General features: G+C 37.3%; 1 long non-coding RNA gene across 1 annotated transcript; it reads right to left on the minus strand.

Annotated features, from left to right (window-relative positions):
- Nucleotides 1-8,602: 8,602 nt before the first annotated feature.
- On the minus strand, nucleotides 8,603-20,621 carry LOC138224505 (uncharacterized). Its single transcript, XR_011183007.1, has 4 exons — nucleotides 20,561-20,621; nucleotides 18,656-18,733; nucleotides 10,321-10,633; nucleotides 8,603-8,912 (listed from the first exon to the last, which is right to left on the minus strand). It is a non-coding gene; the product is annotated as an uncharacterized lncRNA (long non-coding RNA).

Here is a 20,621-nt window from a genome sequence, read left to right on the forward strand (position 1 = left end):
AATGGATGGATGAAGTGTACCCCCGGCATTACTGATTAATTAGTTTTAAAAATGTCAACAACACTTAATCTACATAAGAAATCGGTAGACTTCTATTTTTAAAAACATACATGCAAAAACAAAGTTTTTTTAGATGTTCAGTATAATATACAAAGTGTGCAGTTTGCAGAATAAATATGTACTTGGATGTGTGAGCTAAAAATCCACAGGTTCTATTACAGTACCTCCATTAAATGAAGAATAACTTTTTCTCAAACATATTAGGTTACCAGCTAATGGAAATGGCATTAAAATGTCACAAGGTAATGCACCATCCAAGTAAAAAAAATGATTTCTTGCCTTTGAAGGATACACAGAACTGAAGGAATGCATTAAACAGGAGTTAGGTCCTGTCTTTCCCTCACTCTCTCACTACAAGTACCCAAAATTGATTTTGCAGTAAAAGAAAGATTGTGCCAGACAAGAAAGTGTTCCACTGAGTTTGAAATAAACTCATAAATCTACTGTCTGTGTGAAGAATAAAGTTTCAAAGTTAGCTATTTCAAGTCATAAATGAATACAGATCGTCTTAGCCAAAAACCTTTTGATTTCATTGTTTCCTTTGAAGGTTTAAGCTATCTGCTAAAAAAAGCCTTTCTTACTGTTCTGCTTTTGACATCAGGTAAAGCAGACTTAGCAAAAGGAAAGTTAATACACGCTGTATTTGACAGCAAAAATGTCTTTTTATGTGTATGTAAAACTGAATATCCATTAATAATCCATACAATCCACATTATTGCTCTTTGTCTATTGTATTTTTCTTTAACTGACCCAGATAGGTAGACATTTCTTGGAATCTCACAGTGACTGAATAAATATGGCTCAAGGAAGAAAATAGCAAATAACATAGAGCATATTTCAGTTCACACAGATATTCTGACTGGAGAAGCCTGACAATGTGAGGTTGGAACTGTAAATGAAAGATAGGCTAGGTGGAAAAACACTGTTTTTTAACCATTTATACCCATTAAACCCCAGAATTACAGGCCTGGAAAAACAGGCTGCCTCATAATTGTACATGTGGTTGAATACTTTTAAAACCTGAGAGTGGAAAAATATACCTTTTAGATGCCAGATACAAAGTGTTAATTCATGTGATTGTCACTCTTAGTATTACCATCAGCCTAAAGGCAAACGTGCCTTGGGAAATTCTGATGTTTTTTATTTTATTAATACCCACTTAAGGTTTGTTAAGGATGTTAACAGCAATCATAACAAATCTGCTATACATGCTGTAATAAATCAATAAATAGCTGCTGCAATAAAAATAACCCTTGTCCGTATTAGATTAAACAGAACACAGCCCACTCCCACTCTTAAAATACAACATTACTCCAAATACAGATTCTGATACTTTGTTCTTAACAACAGATTTTATGGGAAATAATTTCAACAAAAGATGCATCTGTATTCAACAGCAAATAAAAAAAACTCTGCTTTTCAAATTGATGCAAAAGCCTTGGATAGAAAATTAATCAAAAGTGGTTTTCTGCTCAGTTCATAATAGCCTTTGTCAAATCAGAACTACCTGTCATAGTGAATTTCTATTGTGTTACATTGGAGGAATTTGCCTTGATCGGATTGCCTGTTATTTTCAGTGAAAGTATCAGAGGGTTCTTTCAATGTGTAAACAGGATAATAAAGCTATTTGATACCTCAGGTTTTAACATGGTGCAGAACAAATATGCTATGAACATCTGAAAGTGATGAAAGTGTTATCCAATAATAAATGAAATGAAAAAAAGATGTACAATCTATTTGACTTAAGCCTGTAAGTAACCATGCATTGTTGTTGTTTTATAATCCATTCTAAAATATATTATTTCAAATAAAAAAACATCCAACACAGCACCTGGGCACCATAATGGAGAAAGCTACAACATTCTGCTTTTTTAACATGCGTCCCAGGAAGGAGACTGATACATTTTCAAACAGCTGCAAAAACATTCAAAACAAAAGAAACACATTAAGGAATGTGAGACCACGTGTATGAGTGAGGTTTTAATTTCCCTTTAATATGAACGACCTCCCAAGTGTCATGCATACATAGCCTTGACTCTGACCCAAAAGCAGTGCTACACCAAGTTCAAAATGACAATCAGGTAAGTTAATACTATACTAAAACCATTAAACTGCCAAACACCCACTCAAGGGGTACAGACTGAAAGGCTGACATTTCTACTGTTACAGTGTCAGTAACTACGGAGAATTAAAGGGGGGAAAGTGAACTGTGTGATTTTCTGCATTCACATTTGTATTAGAAACTGTTTTTATCCCTCTGAGCTGTTCCAGATTTGCTTTGTCTTCATGACATTTGTGTTTTATTAAAAGGCAGTTTTTTACAGTGATTCTGGGCTGCCTCATCAGGCAAGCTGTCACTCATAACATTGCACCAAATTGAAATCTGAAATATTAATTTAGAAAGAGAAAAAAATTGGTCTCAAAGACAAGTGTTGTTTATGTTCACCAGCAGAGACAAATGCAAGGCACATATTGCATTAATTAGGGGGATATTAGCATCAGAATATCTCTGATGCATTTCCATCACTTCTTTTTAAAGGTAATTTGCTTCATGTATTTGGTACAAAATACAAAAGGAAGCTCTTACATGAAGTACATTGGGAAGCCAAATACAAAAATGTACACTAATGCACTTGTCACCCAACTGTATGCATCATTAGGTGAAATGTGGTGACTCTAAGTAATAAACATGCAAAAAATGTCAAATAAAATTTAACTGTAACTGAAACAGAGTCCTTTGCAAAAAAACTATAATACATTCCGAGCCTTCTTGTGTCCCATATCACATCTCACAGCACAAGCCCTTTAGAGTATCTCTGACAGTTCTGCAACCATTTCTGAATTTCCTTGAAGGCCTATCTTTTCACTTAAGCTTTTAATGAATAATTGAGTTTACTCTTGTTTTTACTACAGTAGGTCATTTTCTTGTGATTTTCCTTTGTTCTCGTTGGTTTTACTGTATTACACGTGTACTGATATACAGCACTTTGCATTTCTTTAAATGCATCATTTATAAAACTGTGTTGTTGCTGTTGTTGAAGATATTGCTATGTTCCAAGGCAGGTTTGTGTTTCTTTCATGCTGTTTATTTAATTAATAGATAAATTAACCCTTACCAGAATAAGCAGATTGAAAATCTGTAGGTGTAAATTAAATCTTACAAAATCTGCCCATGAAAACACAATTCACGCAGAAGAAATGTTCCACAGAACATCCACCAAACCCATTTTAATCAAAAGTTGGTTTCTGATTCAAATGTAACACGCAGCTATAGCATGCATGAAATATTACTTTCATGAGTGTGTGTTTTGCACGGCAATTGCAATAATGAAACAAGTACAGTCATGCATTTTCCTAGGAACATATCTGCTATGATAAAGTCACTGCAATGAAAGGCAGAAAATGAAGTGTTTTGTTCTTTCCTTTTTTTCTGCTTTGACCTTCCAGTCAAAGTTTCTAGGTTTTCCCCCTCATGGTGGAGCACAAAGCTCAGGTGCTTTAACATTTTCCCAGCAGTCATGTCCTTCATCCTTAACCCTTCTAAACCCCCCTATGGTCTCGACAGCTGTACAGCCAGGCCATAACCACAAAATCCATCATCCCACTTCATTTTAGACACTCTATCTGATCTATGATAGTGCTAATAATAACTTCAACAAAAATACCTCAGCTTCCTAGGATGCAGGGCACACCTAGAGCCTTGAAGATTGCTCTTCCTGATTTGAACCCCATTAAAACTATATTTACTTATCATTTTCGTCCATGTCACAGCTTTGTTTGCCAGCGAATAGACTATGAGTCAAGGAACAATGTGACCTTCTGTGTCCAAAGTTACTGCAATGTTCCTCAAAGCTGGACTGAGTGGCAGCTGCTATGCATTAAGGGAGTAATGGTGCTTTTTCATTTTCATTCCCTGATCTCGTTAATGTACGCGGATGACCTTGCTAATCATGCACAACTAAAAATAGATCAAATCAGACAGATGGATAGAGGGTCATTCTTTAGAATCTAGTCCTGTGCCCCACGTACAGGAAACATGTACACTCTGCACAAAGATGGGTGATGAGGTGGAGAGACAGCTCAGACAGGGTAAGAAACCCTAGAGGGACAGTTTAGAGAGCCAATCACACTTTACAGTACGTGCATGTTTAGGGAACACAGAGGAGACCCCTGAAGACATGGTAGAGAATATTCTAACTCCACACAGACAGGAGTCCCGACCCAGAATCTAACCCACAACCCTGCTGCTTTCAGGCAACAGCAGTGATCACCATTACACACCACACATTAGATAGACTATATGCATTTTTATTCAACTGGCAGTCAAATGTTTAAATATTTACAATGAGAATAAATTTGCAGAGATTTTACTTAAAAACTTGTTGGGTGTTTTTTTTTTATGGAAAATGCACCCATTGTGTTCTCAGTAATGTCTTTTGAGATGGATAGCTGTCTCTGTAGGGTTAAGATCATGTGTTATTATAGTAATAGAACAGCATTTCTCTTAACTTAATATAGGTTTAATTGGTGTTTATTAAAGCAACTACTAATACTCAGGAGAGATGAGGCTAATTTAGAGTTAGGATTAATATCAACACATCTGTATGTATGAATGTATTGTCATTCTACATAGTTTTAAAATTATCATTAATAGAACCAATTATATCTTACATCTAACTTCTCATTCTAACTTTTGCGATTTTCATGTTGTAAAATCAAGGAGTGATGGATTTGGTTAAAAATTAATTCAATTAGCTTTATGTATAAATTAAAAATAGTAATTTCACACATAACAAGATGCACCAGTTATCGCTGGTACAACACGAGAGCCCATATTCACATTTTTAGGTATTAGTTTCAAGATCGATATAATTTAACAATTAAAAACAAAATTGGAAGCACGAGCATAATAATATAATGATCATAGACTTTACATTTCAAGTACAAAGCTGCATTCAGTACAAAGCATTACAAAGTACAAAGCAGAAGGTGTTTCCCCTACCTTAAATATACGATTAAAATTGTTCAAATACCATGTATTCATTACAGAAAGCAGCGGAGACAGTTATATTGCAAATAAAAAAAGTATTTATTTCGAAGAGTACGGGACATTGTGAATCGATAAAGACGTTAATAAAAACAAGCCGATGTAGTTATTTTGCAAATAAGTAAAGCATTTAAAAAATAGTTTCTCATTGACAGTAAACAAGCCGATCCACCTGGCGCTGCTGGCTTGGACAGCTCTCGGACCCGTGATTGGCTAAACCCCCGAACAGCTCGGGCCGCGATTGGGTGAAGAGTGAGAATCGACACTCTGATTGGGTAAAGCGCCACAGCGGAAGTTCTGTGTACCGTGTGTGCTGTATGAGCACGCTGGATACACAGTAACAGTAACACATCCATTGGTTTCCAATTACTGATCAATCTAAGAGAAGTCGCACTGAGGTTTAAACAGAATAGCAGACAAAGAATGTCATGGCATCCACAGTGCGTTCACGACTCCGATAGCATGTCACGATAGAAGTGCGCGCATCACGATCAATGGCGATACCCATTGCGACTGGCGCCACAATAAGTCCATATATTGCGATATGACATACCCCGACAAAACGCTCCCGCCCCCATGTCGCGACATGGAGCCCGCATATCGCGATATGATATACTCCAGCAAAAATGCCCCACCCCCATATCGCGACATGAAAGACCCTATATCGCGATATGGAAAAAACTGCCACGCCCATGTCGCGACATGAAGGCTGTATATCGCGATATGATATATCCCCGACAAAATGCCCCCACCCCCATGTCGCGACATGGAGCCCGCATATCGCGATATGACATACCCCGGCAAAAATGCCCCACCCCCATGTCGCGACATGAAAGACCCTATATCGCGATATTAAAAAACTACCACGCCCATGTCGCAACACGAAGGCTGTATATCGCGATATGACATACCCCCCCCCCCCCCCCGACAAAATGCCCCCACCCCCATGTCGCGACATTGAGTCCATAGGTTGCGATAGGACATACCCTGACAGGATCTGGGTATATCATGTCTTGATATGAGACCTTTGTTGCGACAGCAGTGCCAGGGTGGCATGGAAGCAAGGCGCCAGTCGTGATATACACTGCCGCGATATACATGCCTTATACATTAGGTCCCTTACATGACATGCTGCGGAGGTCTTGTCGCGATAGTATTCCTCAGTTACGCGTTTGGCAACAGCGTGTCACGGTAGGGAAAGAAAAGAAAAGCGTGCCTTAGATAATAAAAAGCATTTATCTTACAATCTCGGTGATTTTACATACATTACAACCACAGGTTTATATCATAGATAGTTAACTTGTTGGCATGCGTCACATCTAAGGCGGCTCATATGTTTATGGATATTGATTGTCTTTAAAATGTTAAGGGTACGAGCTAAACTGTAACACGCGCTTGAACTCGGCAGACGGGGCACAAACGTAGCACTAATGAATGAGGTGGGTTTCATAGTTTGTGCTGTCTGTAGGCGGGCCAACTTCAAGGAGCTCAGTGTGAACTACAGGGAGAATATCGCAAAACTGCGGCGCACAGATTTTTTACGCAATGTGGTGTACTAGAGCAAGCTGATACCGCTTGTTTTGGTTTTTTTTTAAGAAAGGCTGGATGCGACCTTCAGATCAACTGGTTACTAATACCCAAATGAGCTATCCAAGGCCTCTATCTCGTTTGTAATCTTTCTTGTGCTTAATTCTGTAACCGCCATCACCCGTTTCATTTATCGGGACATGTCGCTTGGCTTTTTCATAGCTCAGAGCTACGGATCAGTGAATGCTCCTTCAAAGAAAACGCCACCAGCACATTGTTCTGGAATCTACCGGCCTCCATCAAATGGAATATGGGCTGTAATTCATTCTGAGTGTCAGCTGAACCCATTACAGCACTAAGTTAAAATAATAAAAAAAAGATGATGTATAGCGTTGTCTTTCATTGCCTTGCTCTCTTAGATTAGAGCAACATTGTAAATACGTTTCTCGCTACGCTCGCGTTCCGTTTGGGAAGAAAAAAAGTAAAAGAAAATATTATTTTTGTAATATTCCAAGATGGTATATGTTCCATCCTTCAAGGGCTTGTAGATAATTTATTTCGGCAGCTGTAAGCTTTACTGCAGTGTTGAAAACAGTACGAGAGTTCCCTTTATGAGGGGGGACAGTGAGTGTGGAGGCGGCACTTGGAGTATCTATACCTGAACTGCTCTCTGAACATCACCATCATCGTCTTCACAGACAGAATGAATGGATCCCCAAAAAAGGCAATAAAGCCTGTTTCAGAACATTTAATACTGTAAACGAACTACTTTATAGTGGGTTCTCCACACTACTACCATTATGATTATGGACACTCCTGCTGAGATATGCTAGGTTTTGAGACAGTGACTGTAAATAGACACCTATATGACACATTATTACAAAGACGTGTTTTTATGAAGAGCAAGAGCAGCTAATGCTTGAGATACATAAAAAATATTGACTTTTTCATCACGGTCTTTGCTATGGGCTTGGAGTTCTGATAATACCTTCCACTAAATGCCTCCAAAATATCTCCCACTGGAGAAGAAGATAGGAAGAAACGTCTAGTCAGCTATTTTTCAGATATTTTGATTGGCGGTTCAGTCATTCTGATAGTGAGAATGGAAACGGATGATTTGCTTTTTTCATTGACTGTCTTTCTTATCAGGATGTGCGAGTCGTGACCTGCTTGGGGCGCTTTTAACTTTTTCTGACCTTTTTTTTCCTGTTAATAATGTGACCGCAGATGTTTTCCCTTTTTTTAATATGCGGTTAGCGAGAAAATTTTCTCCACCATGCCAAGTTGATAAGACCTACTACTTGCAATCAATAGGAAGTGGGAAAACCTCAGATATACAGCAGGTCCTCATTTGATTGCATTTTTATTGTGATCACCTTCACTGCGCCAAGGACACAGCAGTCCGATTATTGTTCACTGGAATACTGTACAAACTTGTTAGTGTTACGTTTAAGATGAAAGTGTACTGACTTTGGATTAATATTCCTGGCTTGGAAGAGAAGAGTAAACTACCTTTTTTTTTGTCTTGATGAGCCCCATGAGTCACAGTCACATGAGTCACATTCTGGAATCATAATTGAGTATATAATATAAGGTTTTAAGTTCTCAAGATCAGTTCACTGTTGATATGTGTACTATATAAAAGATAGCAACTTTCTGTCTGATTGTTCTACTTGTTAAATTTTCAATTGCACTTTTATTGAACCAGAAGGTCTTATGGACATAAAGCGTTAAGAGACCTGGCAGACAGAAGTGGACATGGTAGCAGAATTGTTACCCAATTGCTGTTTGGCCACGGTCCTTAGCCTGTTTTTGATTTTGGCCAGTGTGAACACTGCTCTGACAATGGGATCTTTTCTGTTCACAAAGTGATGGTACATATAGTATATCATGTTGCCTGCTTTAAATACCAGCGTATTTAAATTCACATGAAAAACATTTTTTTAAAATATTTTATCCAAGCATTTATTGAACATTGGCACCAATGTTGTTTTGAAACATATTCTAGCGAGTGAAATTAACATTTTTAAACCTAATAACTAAAACAAAATCATAGCCAAAATCCAACCTTGAACATAAGAAAGCCCATCACAGAGGCATTTTCCTCTTCTTAAGTAAATTTTAATGACTCAAACTTTGCTCGTGATCTTCCTCGTATTGCTGGTATTGGAAAAGTGAACATTAGAGAAGCTTCTATGAAAGTAAATGATTGTCTGATGGATTCCAGCTTTTCTTCTAGTAATCTGGTATTCAGAAGTTCGGGAGGCCACATCTGTCACTGAAGGAACAAATAAAAGTATTCATACATCTGGCTTCCTTCTACCTTGTGAAAAAGAGCTGGTGGCTCTGTTTTTCTGGCGATGGAGCAATCTCGACATCTGTATTGATAGATGGAGTCGAAATTTAATAAAAGCCCCATTTACCAACGGGGGTATGTTAGAATGTGATTGTCGTCCTTTTCTTTCCGTTTTCATCTGTACACACTTCAGTGAGGAATGCAAAGATAAACTGAACAATACGGAAGAATTTAAAAATTGTCAGAGGTTTGGTTTCTTATCAGTACTAAATTCACTACAGCCTTTTAGCTTATTTAAGGACACAAACATAACGGATTTCTATTTTTATTAATGCATTCAGACACATAAATACGGTTTCATAATGTTGTACAACAGTGTATTAATGTATTGATCTTAAATGTAAGGACTTTCAAAACAAGTAAGAGAAGTAGAATATTAGACAGTTATTAGATGATAAAAGTAATAATATCGATAGCTGTGAATACATATAGTACAAACAGGATGAATAAGAAACATCTTAAGAAAATTGTATTATTTAAACAAATATAATACAAAGAAAAGGTACACACATTAAATTTCAGTGCATGTACTCTTTTGTTTCGTTCATAGTCTTGGGAATATCAAATCTTCTTTTTTGATTCTCTTAGCAATTCTCAGCTAAAAACCTCATTCACAAGCAGGGTTTATAGAGTTTCCGGTACAGTATACTGGGTAGGTACAAAAACTCTATTTAAATAATGTTTTCAATTACAGGGCACAATAAAACTTATTTCACAAAAGGCAACAGTCTGTCTCTTCACAATTACTTTTGCTGCGAAATTCAATTAGTTCCCCAGCTCAAGGGCATGTTAGTACAGCAAGGACGTCAACTTACCTGCTTGGCATCCTTTTCAATTTCAACCAGCAGCTCTACATTTATCAATAATATTATAACCCTTGAGACTGAAAAACTATATTCCTAGGAGAAGTGGACAGGTAGTTTTGAATACGTCATCTTATTGTGCAGTGGCATGTTGAGTCTTATGAAAGTTGAAAGGAGAAAAAAAATGAACAAATGGAGCCAAGGTGTCCTCATGTCTTTTTGATGAAATGTCCACAAACCCCACCCCCCAAAACAAAATCAATAAACTGCTCAACTTGAATTTTAAAATTTCTCCTTCCTATGATTACATTTGGAATACCTAGTGCAGTGTAACAGCTCATTTATTTAAGAAATTCAAATGCCCACTTAAAATATATACGCTTCCTGTAAATACATGAACCAGAAAGGATTGTTGTGCATCTTTTCCTAATCACTTCTTTTCACATTAATCAACCTATTCAGCAAATATTTAAGATGTAATGAAGGACAGAGAAGAAACATTCTTCTACAAACATTTTTTAACTCACCTGGGCTTCCAATTGAATTGAACATTTAAAGAAAGCAAACATTCCTTTGGGGTGGCAAAGCAGCAATAGTCTGTGCTGTTACCTAATAGCTCTTGAGTCTTGGGTTTGGGCTTGGGACCCATCTGTGTGGAGTCTGCATGCTCTCCCCCGGTTTGTGTGGGTTTTTGTCAGGAGCTCTGGTTTCCACACACAATCCGAAGACACACCCTCATGGTTAATTGGAATATCTTAATTGTCCCCCACGTGTGTCTGTCTGTTGGGTGTAGTCCTGCCTAGGCTGCTGGGATAGAGGCCAGGTTGTCACAGCTCTCACCTGGAAGAAGAGACAATCTGATCGTGGGTAGACGATGAACCTGTTGCTTATTTAGCCCAATCCTTTTTTAAACACATTCAGATTTTAACTATTGCTGTGAGCTCCATCAAACAACGTCTGATGCTGAGTCATTTAAAATAGGACTTCAGTTTTACATCTCATCCAAAGAACAAAACTCAAAGTTGTTCCAAGTTACACGTACTGTGTAGGAACTCACCAGAAGGGAATTGTCAGGTAATGATTCCTTTGTCTAAACTTTGGACTGCTTTGCCTTCCTAGGCAGCTCAAGATATCGCACTTAAGGTTTCAATAAAGAGAAATCTGAAGGACACTAGCCCCTCAGGACCAGCATACAGAACGTTTAATCTAAAACATGTGACAGAACAATCATATAAAATGAAGGCAGTGAGAAGGCAACACACACAAAGCATGAAATCACTTTGCAAACCGTAAAATATGTTCAAACCTTGTGAGCACACTCAAATCAATTAGCTGATGCTGTAAAACGTCATCCTAAAGTGTTATATAAAATGTGTTGCCCGAGAGAACTGATAAAACAAGTATAACAGGAAGATCCTCAAGAGTCTCCACAAGGTACCTGCAAGGCTAAAAGAAAAACATTCAGTGGAGGATCAATTTCACAAGACTCATCTCCATCCATTTTCCCAGTCACCTCTCACCTCCCTTCCCCAACCACACACATACCCTCTTCACACAGTGCCTCTGCTCCTCCTCAGCCAGTTGATCATTTCCCTATTCATCATGATGGGGCGAAAGGGATTTTCTACACATCACCCTAAACTCAACTCACACATCTGTGCACCCATGAGTCAACCGTCAAGCCTCTTTTATTGTGTTCACTTTGTGCAGTGAACTCCATCTCAGACTGAGAGCCAGCTCCACAATGAGTTGTCACAAAAGGGCACTTTAAAAATACACTAGAAAAGATATACAGGAAGTCCAATCAAGTATTGTATTCAGTCAAAACTGAATGAATTACAGGAAAGTAACAAGTGACTGACAGAAGTCACAATTCAAAGCACTTAGCTTATGGTCTTTGCAGGAAGTCTTTGTAGTTTAAAGAAACCTTCTAAGAAAAGATTTCAAAGAAAACTTCTGAGATACAATATAAAGAGAAAGTAATTACTAGTCAAGATTTGGCAGCATATTCATCTAAGTATAAACATGAAAATGATTATAATAAGGCTAGGAGGCCATGAGAACAGTCAATTTCTCAAATGGTTAGAGTTATGAATGATTCAGTTATGAATAAGAACAAGTTCTTTAAATGTATAAAGCAATGTGATTTTCGGCTACATCTATTGTTTCTGTCCTCCATTTTTTCCAGGTAAAACGTCATCTGATTTCAATTACCATAGTTCCCCGTTATGATCCTGGGAATCGACTGCTGATAGGGATCAACTGATCTTAACTTTTAAGCTTTATCATTCTTTTTACTTCTAGGTAATTGAGTTAAAGTCTTAAATTAAACAAGCCCTGCCCTCTTCAGTTTTATCCAACACATACACAGGCACATGCAAGATATTATTTCACACTTTTGCTTTATTTTTGTGGTTTAAAATGTAGCTTAAAGCTTTAATGAGTGATATACTTTGACACACATCAACCAGAGCACACGCGGCATAATTAAAACGTTAAAAACACAAACGAAACTGCTAATTTTACATTAGATCAATCCTAGCATACAGTGTTAAACCATAGATACAAATCCAAAACAACCAGTTATACACTAATTCATTTGACTGGCTGATGGCCAGTATTAAACACCTTAACATAAAAAATGTAGGTTTAGTTTGGTTTAGTATGGATTAGAGTAGCTATAACAAAAACCTTACATAAGTGCTGAATCCCATATTTAACCTAGCAAAAGACCGCACTAAGCAGGATAAAGGACTTTTTTTTGTCTTATTCTCTTTATTTGCATGTTATTAAATGTGTGCCTGCCTACTGATTAAAGGCAAATTCGGCTTTTGATTGATTTTAATAAGAGATTAACCTCTTGAAAGATGCTCATACTGAAAAGCATTTTTGACCAAATGACCCATAATTTACTGAGCAACACTTTTTTCACTTTTTTTTGCATTACAGTACATTAATAGCTTTATTTTTAATAAATAACAGAAAAGGCTGCAGTGCTGGTATATTTAATAACCTTACTTCTAAGCTTGTTTTTTTAATATAACTAAGATAAGGATAATTCTACAAGTGAAGGAGGTCTAGTGATGACAAGGCAACAAGTCTTGCCATTGTCCTTAATGTAAGCAAAAGGCTGCCTTGAATAAATCTTGTTTTTCCACGTTAGATAACTTTAGAAATTACTTCTTAAGTCCCTTTTTCTACATAAATGAATCTTTCAAGGTCGTGTCACTTCAATCTCATAAATCATTTGCATGGTTGATGAAATTAAAAAAATCACATTTTCATTAAACAAACTGTGTTTCTAGCACCATCCTATGGTAAGTATGTGCAGCTTTCAGGTGGAAGCTGTAGGATAGCTTGCCCAATACATGATAGATTAGTAGAAGAATAAAGTATAACCCTCAAGCATCTTCCAGTTACATAAATGTTAAACAAGGAGGAAAAATTAGGAAATGTAAAAAGTGGAGCTTAATATGTTTTGGAAACTCTACAAGGATTTAATAAAGAACAGAATTAAACTCCAAAGAAGACAAAGCATTTTGTATGAAACAGATTATTAAATTATTACCCTGAACATTCTAAATGGGAAGTATATGAAAAACACTAATTGAATCCACAGAGCTGTTTCAACAGTAATAATAATATTTTTTTGTAGGATACACAAGGCATAAACACTTACTGTAGCCTCCAAATATATCTCCTTAATTGTCTGGTATGGTATGTCATCCTTTCAAAGTTTAATTACTTTTTCCAGTCAATATTTCAAATTTTTCCTTTATTATGCAGTGCAATGCAGTTTTTCCAAGGCTGCCTTTAAAGAGTAATAATTTCCCGTTTCCCCATTTTGTCGCAAAATCGTATTTCAAAGTGATTTTGCAAGAAAAATTAATCATCCAGACTTGTCTTGTGCCAGTTGTGAATTGGCAAAGAGAATTAAGTATTGTTTTTTCATAAAGACATCAGCAATTAAAAGCACACTAAAGCTAAAAGTGAACACAAGCCATTAGTGCTTATTGATTACATTAGTGCTTATTAAAGATCGCTGCCTGCTCTTTGATTAAAAACCCTTCAGCTGCACTTCTCAATGGATGGGAAGCTCTCAGGAGGGAATCATGTAGGAAGACTGGTCTTGACCTCCCACTTCTTAAACAATGACCATTCTTGTTCAAACACAGTACCAGAACAGGAGTAACTAGAACACTGCATGCCATAATTGTTTATCATCTGAGTTGATTTAAGTTGAAACAGAAGGTGTAACATGTACAGATGGGTGTACAGTATAATACTGGATACAGGGAAATATATTACTGGGTTACTGGGGATTGCTAAGGAGTACCCCAATTCTGGTCCTGGGGTATCACTGGATTTAACCAATGGGTCCATACAGCACTATGAATGCTTTTTATGGGAAAAATAATTTTAAACCCTGTTAAAACAGAGATCTGTTTGCTTTGTTTCTTTGAAATACAGTAAATCAAATAACAGTTTATTTGAGGTATAAAGTCCTGGGCAGTTGGAATTTAAACTGAAGACATTTACACCACTAACAGGACTAGGAAACTCCACTGGACCGGTAATGCTTAAGCACAATAAAAAAGGTAAAATATTTATGACATGGCCTATCAACATCCTGTCCTAAAGGGACTTTTAAATCAACTAAAGAACATCAGTAGGTGCTTATTGATACTGTGAATTAATTAAGCAACTCGCTGCTAAGGCAATCCAACAGATTCTACATCTCTGCAATATGTCCTAACAGGATTATTTCTGTGCAGACAAAACCTTTTTACCTTCTGCAGCATCCCAAGGATTAAAAGCATTTCGCACAGTGGACCCCAAATAGCACTATGCTATTTGGGGTCCAATTCTCTTTAGCCAGGGTGCTGGAGCAAAAAATGCTATTCCTTTCATCTTGTGTCACAGAGGTTATAAGCAGACCTACCTTCTTCCTATGCTTTGAATACCTTTTGCATTATAAAGCTTCAACACTGCACAATGTAGGGGACGGAGGGCTTTGGCACATGAGTTGTGCAGGGTGAGGTGATATTACTCTGATTATCCTTACAGCCAGCATGGTAATTGCCCAAACCAGCATGAGGTTGGTGGTTCTTGTCATACAGGTGTAACGCTTTAGAATTTGTGATTTATTTCCATCCAACCCCTCCCTCCTTTTCCTTGCTCAGCTCCCCATTGTAGTGACCTGACAGGCTTCATATTTATTTACTGCAAAGCCTGACATTGCTGGATGGGAGAGGGCTGCTCTGTGGACATCTCCTTATCTGTTCTCACAAGTGGCTCCTTTAGCTCAGTCATAACAGCACCAAGACTGGAGCTGCCAAGTGAAGTTACAGACACAAAATGTCATGCTTCTCCATTTCTCTTTGGTTAACTGCTAGATGACCACAGACCGGGGCCTCATGTTCATTTTTCCATTGCTTTTACGGTGCTTAGCTTTTCTATAGCATGCTCCTGAAAAGGCAGAAACTAAGGACCCTGCATACTTTTTGCATTTTTCTTTTATCAGCTGTAAAGATAACTTCCACACTTTCATGACCGTCTGCCTTAAACTACTTCATGTCAAAACCTTTTTTTATCCCACCCTTAGCTATAGCTCTGTACTCCACGTAGCCTGCAGTTCTCTGGGTTCTGATTTTTCATCTTTTCTACCTGCGTTATTCCAGAGGGATTTAATTGCACACTAATTTGGATCCCAATTTATGATATGTATGCACTGTGACTTTTTTTTAAGCCATTTATATTTAGTGCCTTTGAGGTTCCCCAAGATAGATACCACTGAGAAAGATGTAAAACCACAAGACGTTGTTCCCCAGTGAAGAGGATCATTTGTTTTAATGTGACTACTTTAGTTTCATACAATCTGCCTGACTGTAGCTGCCTCTTTTGGGAGAGGGATACATATTATTTTACACTGCCACCCACAATTTCTCTTACAGAACTCCTCTGTAAAAAAATCAGGCTGTCAGACATTAAGAAGATATTAGCCAAGGTTATGAGATTTAAAAGCACTACCTTCTTCTCATTTACACCACTTATAATAAGGCAACATTCTCAGGCAGAGAAATCCCAAACAAGTAAAATACATTTGAACTTCCTCTAATTCATCAATTGATTAAGTTCAGGGTAAAATTTAATCAAATGAAAACAGTCCCTTTCATTTAAAACACTTGTTGCAATTTGTTACACAGATACATTTAGTACTATAGCATCGCAAATCCCATTTTAAAAATGATACTGGAGTGCAATTTACAATAACATTGCACTTAAATTTTAGTGCTGACAGCTTCTGGTAATAATCAGTTAGACACTGGTGTTGCTGTTTTGGCACAAGAAGCTTGGAGACTGCAGAGACAAGAGTGTGTTTTCACAGGGATCAAGCACAGCATGTGTCACACTGCCTATTATTAAATTTGTCTGACAAGCAGTCACATGCCCCCGCCTGCCTGATATAGCTTCAGCAATAGATTAATTGAAAGCTGGGATCTGATGCACTTGGAGGCCTCAGACAGGTGTAAAAGAAAGAAAGGACTGTCTCTGAAAAATAAAAACAGCAAAAAAAAAAACCCCAATCAATCATGAACACTTGGCATAAATGCAGCCTGCAAATGACTGTGGTGATATGAGTGCCATGAGATTGCATCTACATCAAAAGGATTTAACACATCTATCCATCCCCACCGAGAACAATAGGTTATTGAACACCAGGGCGGAATGTGATTACAATAATGCTCTGCCTGAGAGTGATGAAATTAGAATTATTAATCAACCATTAATTAAAACGCACCACCTCATTACCTCAGAGATGCGCTCTACAGACTTTAGTGGGTACACTTGCGTTGTATGAATGCACTTTTAAATAAAGGCGCACTGCTAAAATGTTTCATGATGCACCACAAGAGTGCAGCTTAGGGATTTTATCATTGCATTTACCAGCTGCTCTCCATCCTGGAACAGAGTGGAGTGCCATGATTAAACTAACACAGACGATCCAAAGGTAGGGAACACTGAGCCACACTAACGCCTCATTTAATTACAAAGCTCTTACAGACCAGATTAAGCAAATATAGCAGAATTTTAAATAGGGTACAAACTAGCATTCAGTTGTTTTCTGCAAAGAACTTTGTTGCACTCTAATGTTTTATTAAAAAAATACTTAACTTTCACATACTGATGGATACAAAGTTTATTGTCTTTTCTAAACCTGAAATCCAACTACAGCTCTGAGTGACAGAAATGGAAGTTACTGCTTTTATTTTATTGCACTAAATGATGGCTTGACAGTTATGTGAAGGAGCTGACAACACATTATGTATATTGGGGATAGCATCCAAAGGGAGTTACTGAAATTGTTCATCACATAATTTCAGACTTTTAAAAGCTTGGTTCCTACTGGAAACTAGCACAAGATGTCCTGACGTTTTTTTTCTTTATTTCAACTTCCACCAAAGCATGGAAAACATAGATGCCTAAATGTCAAGATACCCAGCTCAAGAGATTTGTCACTCTATTGACTTCATGATTGAAGCTTTGCATCAAAAATGATTACATGTCAAAATCCATTTCCCTCCTTGAAAAGATGGCAACCACTTCCTGCGTTACCTACAGCTATTTTTTAAGTTCAACTGAGTTTTGTATTACCACTTTCTCCACGGGGTATGATCTCATTTTTGCTTTTTGGGCTTGTAATTTAAAACCCCAATCTTAAAATCCACCAGTTGTAACACAAAGTAGCTCATTATAGTCTGCACTTTTCTCAAAGTAGGCTAAACTAGGCTGATGCTAAGGAGCTCTGTCAATGTTCTTTTACATCAATCTTGTCTGGAACTGAAGTCTTACTGTGACCCTGATTTACATAACATTTCACATCCTCACCACAGTTTGCATCTGCAAAGCACAGCACACAGCTGCACATTCCTTCCTCCATTCTGCGTTCCAAAGCTTTTTCTGGACAAGGTCTGGGAAATCCATGCATCAGCCAGGAAACAACATCACATCAAACATCACCACTGATAAAGTCTGTCAAAGGGCTGCCAATTATTGCCCTCCAGAATGTCCCTATTGATGTAGATTTTATTTTCTTGAATGTAAATAGAAAATAATTGTACAATATTGTCACATTGAATCTTCTCAACTACTATCAGGGATGATATCACTGATACTGTTCTTTTCTAATAAATCTTCCTAAGTATACATCTTAATACAGCCTACCATAAATGCTCTCCGTTTCTTAATGCAATTCAAACAAACTACTGTAGGTAGAGAATGAAACATGGTCTAACAAACTCCTTCATGTAATGCTTTCTCCCAAACAAAACCTCTGCTCACATCATTATGGTACTTTTAACTACAAGAAACAAATGGGTAGATTTTGCTACAATATATCTTAACAATTTTATTTATGAAATGTCTAACACGTGGGGAATTGTTATTGCTGAATGTATTATTAAGCAAGTGGCTTTTGTTCAATGGTCCGGAGATGCAATTAATTCATTTTTTCACAACCAGCAGGAGACTAATACATAAATCTACACAAGGCCATTAGTGTATCCCTGCTGCTTGTGCAGAAACGTCCCCTTACCCTTTCATTTAACTGCCTGCTCTGAGATTGACTGTACTCTGCTGCCACCTACCCAAACAATACAGCATGGACCAAGGAGAAGGTGTGTACATATTTCCATACAGCCCAAATCTCAGAAAAGTAAAATATCCATCCAACCATTTCTAATCCCCTTATCCAGTACAGGGTCACAGGAGGCACCACAGGTGCAAGACACACATACACACAAACACAGATGCACACACACTCACACCAGGGCACATTTTCCCAGAAGCCCATTAACCTACCTGTATGTCTTTGGAGTGTGGGAGGAAAACGGAAACCCACACAAACTCCAAACAGACAGCACCCCAGGAGCCCCAGAGCTGTGAGGAGACATGGCCCAGTATTTTACAACAAAGGAAACAGAAAAGTCCTTCATTGTACACAACTAGATAAAATATGAGTATCAGAAACAGATAAGCCACATATGTGAGGAAACCTCATAAGTGACCTGTTAGAGAAAAATGTTGAGCCATACAAAATCAACAAAGCACACAACTTTCATGGAGAGCTGTGGAGGCTTGGGTAAAAAAAAAAGGTTCCTTCTGAGGAGCAGAAAGGATAGTAAAAAAACAAGCAGTTTTCTGTTTGTACAGTATATATATATAAGGACTGATGACATTATGTAAATTACATTGAAAAGCAAACATCCCACATATGGCATAAAGCTTATTCTTGACCTTAAAGTTCTTTCTTGTTGCTAAGACACAACCAAAAAGCTTTGGTTAATGCTATTTCCTTTGTACTACAAATAACAGAAGAGACTAGAAAGTAGACAGTGTCTAGCACAAAAGCCAAACATGGCCTATCTAGTACCACATATGAAAAACAAAGCAAAAACACACACAAAAAAAACAATCTTATCATTGCTTTTGCTCATGCACACTTGAGTTTATAAAAGCCACTTAACATTATTTTGCTAGTACAAATTTGCTTTGCTTCGGTTCACAAAATATTTAGGAGTCAACACTGTGTAATAAAAATCAGGCACTACTGACTCTTGCGTCATCGAGGTGCACAGGGAGAGAAAAGACAGAACAGCTGAGTAGGACCAAACATGTGGTGAGAAAAAGAGGAGCAGAGAGGCCAGGTGAGGACAAGAAGAAAGAGGTACAGGTGAGGACAAGGACCCTGTATCCAGGGAAACGGGAATCTGCACGTTGACATGGCCATACTAGGAGTCAAATTGTACTTTACTGCTGTGACAGCGAATTGGAAATAGAAGAACAACCGCAAATGTTAACTGGAATCAATTGTTCATATTCTGTTTCCTTGTAAAAAGAATTTAAAAGGTATTAGTATTACTCTTGTGATGCTTTTTTAAGGAATTAAAAAAGTCACTATAAAGGCTGTTGTTTAGTTACAAATGTTTTCACATTATATTTACACTTTTTAACATTACAACTCACATGTTTATCCGCCTACATGTCTAACTTTATAATTATCATTAATATTTACAGTTAGTTTGTAGTAAGGCAAATAATCAAATAAAATAGTAAAAATACAATATGGCTACCACAACAACACTGAAAGTGCAAAACAAGTGTCGCACAAAAGTAAAAAATAATGAAAGGGCAACTACATGCATGTTGACCAACTGTATACGGATTCCTTCACAGGTAAATTGGGATCACTTTATTGCTTTCAGCATAAAGCTTGACAGCTTTCAATCTCTACGTGCTCATACAAAAAAACTAAGCATTTATACTGCTATAAATATTAGATATACAATATAGATATCAAAACTTTTAAAAAATGTTTTCAGTTCCACTTCTCAGAATCCCGTATTTCCATAAGTATGTGTGCTTGCATACATTGCTCTACACCAAACCAATTCTGCATGTTTACATATTTTAAAATTAATCTGAAAATGTGAAATTCATTTAAATTTAAAGCTGACACAACTTCTCATTTTCTGCAGATACAGTCCTCTCTAGTATGTGCAAGAACACATACTCGATCCATTAAAACGTGTTCTATGATCTACTGGACACCATTAAAGCATGATCTATGATACCAAATCGAGATAATTAACCTCTTCAACTGTTTGTTTTCGGTTGTTGTAAGAACGGTTTTATATACAAACAATATGCACAAAATCTGATTTCTACAAACTAACACAACTAACTATAGCCAGGCGGCGCACTTACACTGGAAAGAGGCTGAGCACGTAATTCATGTTTCCGAACGCCTCCGTCACTTAGAGATGAC

The sequence above is a fragment of the Lepisosteus oculatus genome, chromosome 22 (assembly GCF_040954835.1).
Source record: "Lepisosteus oculatus isolate fLepOcu1 chromosome 22, fLepOcu1.hap2, whole genome shotgun sequence".
Lineage (NCBI taxonomy): Eukaryota > Metazoa > Chordata > Actinopteri > Semionotiformes > Lepisosteidae > Lepisosteus > Lepisosteus oculatus.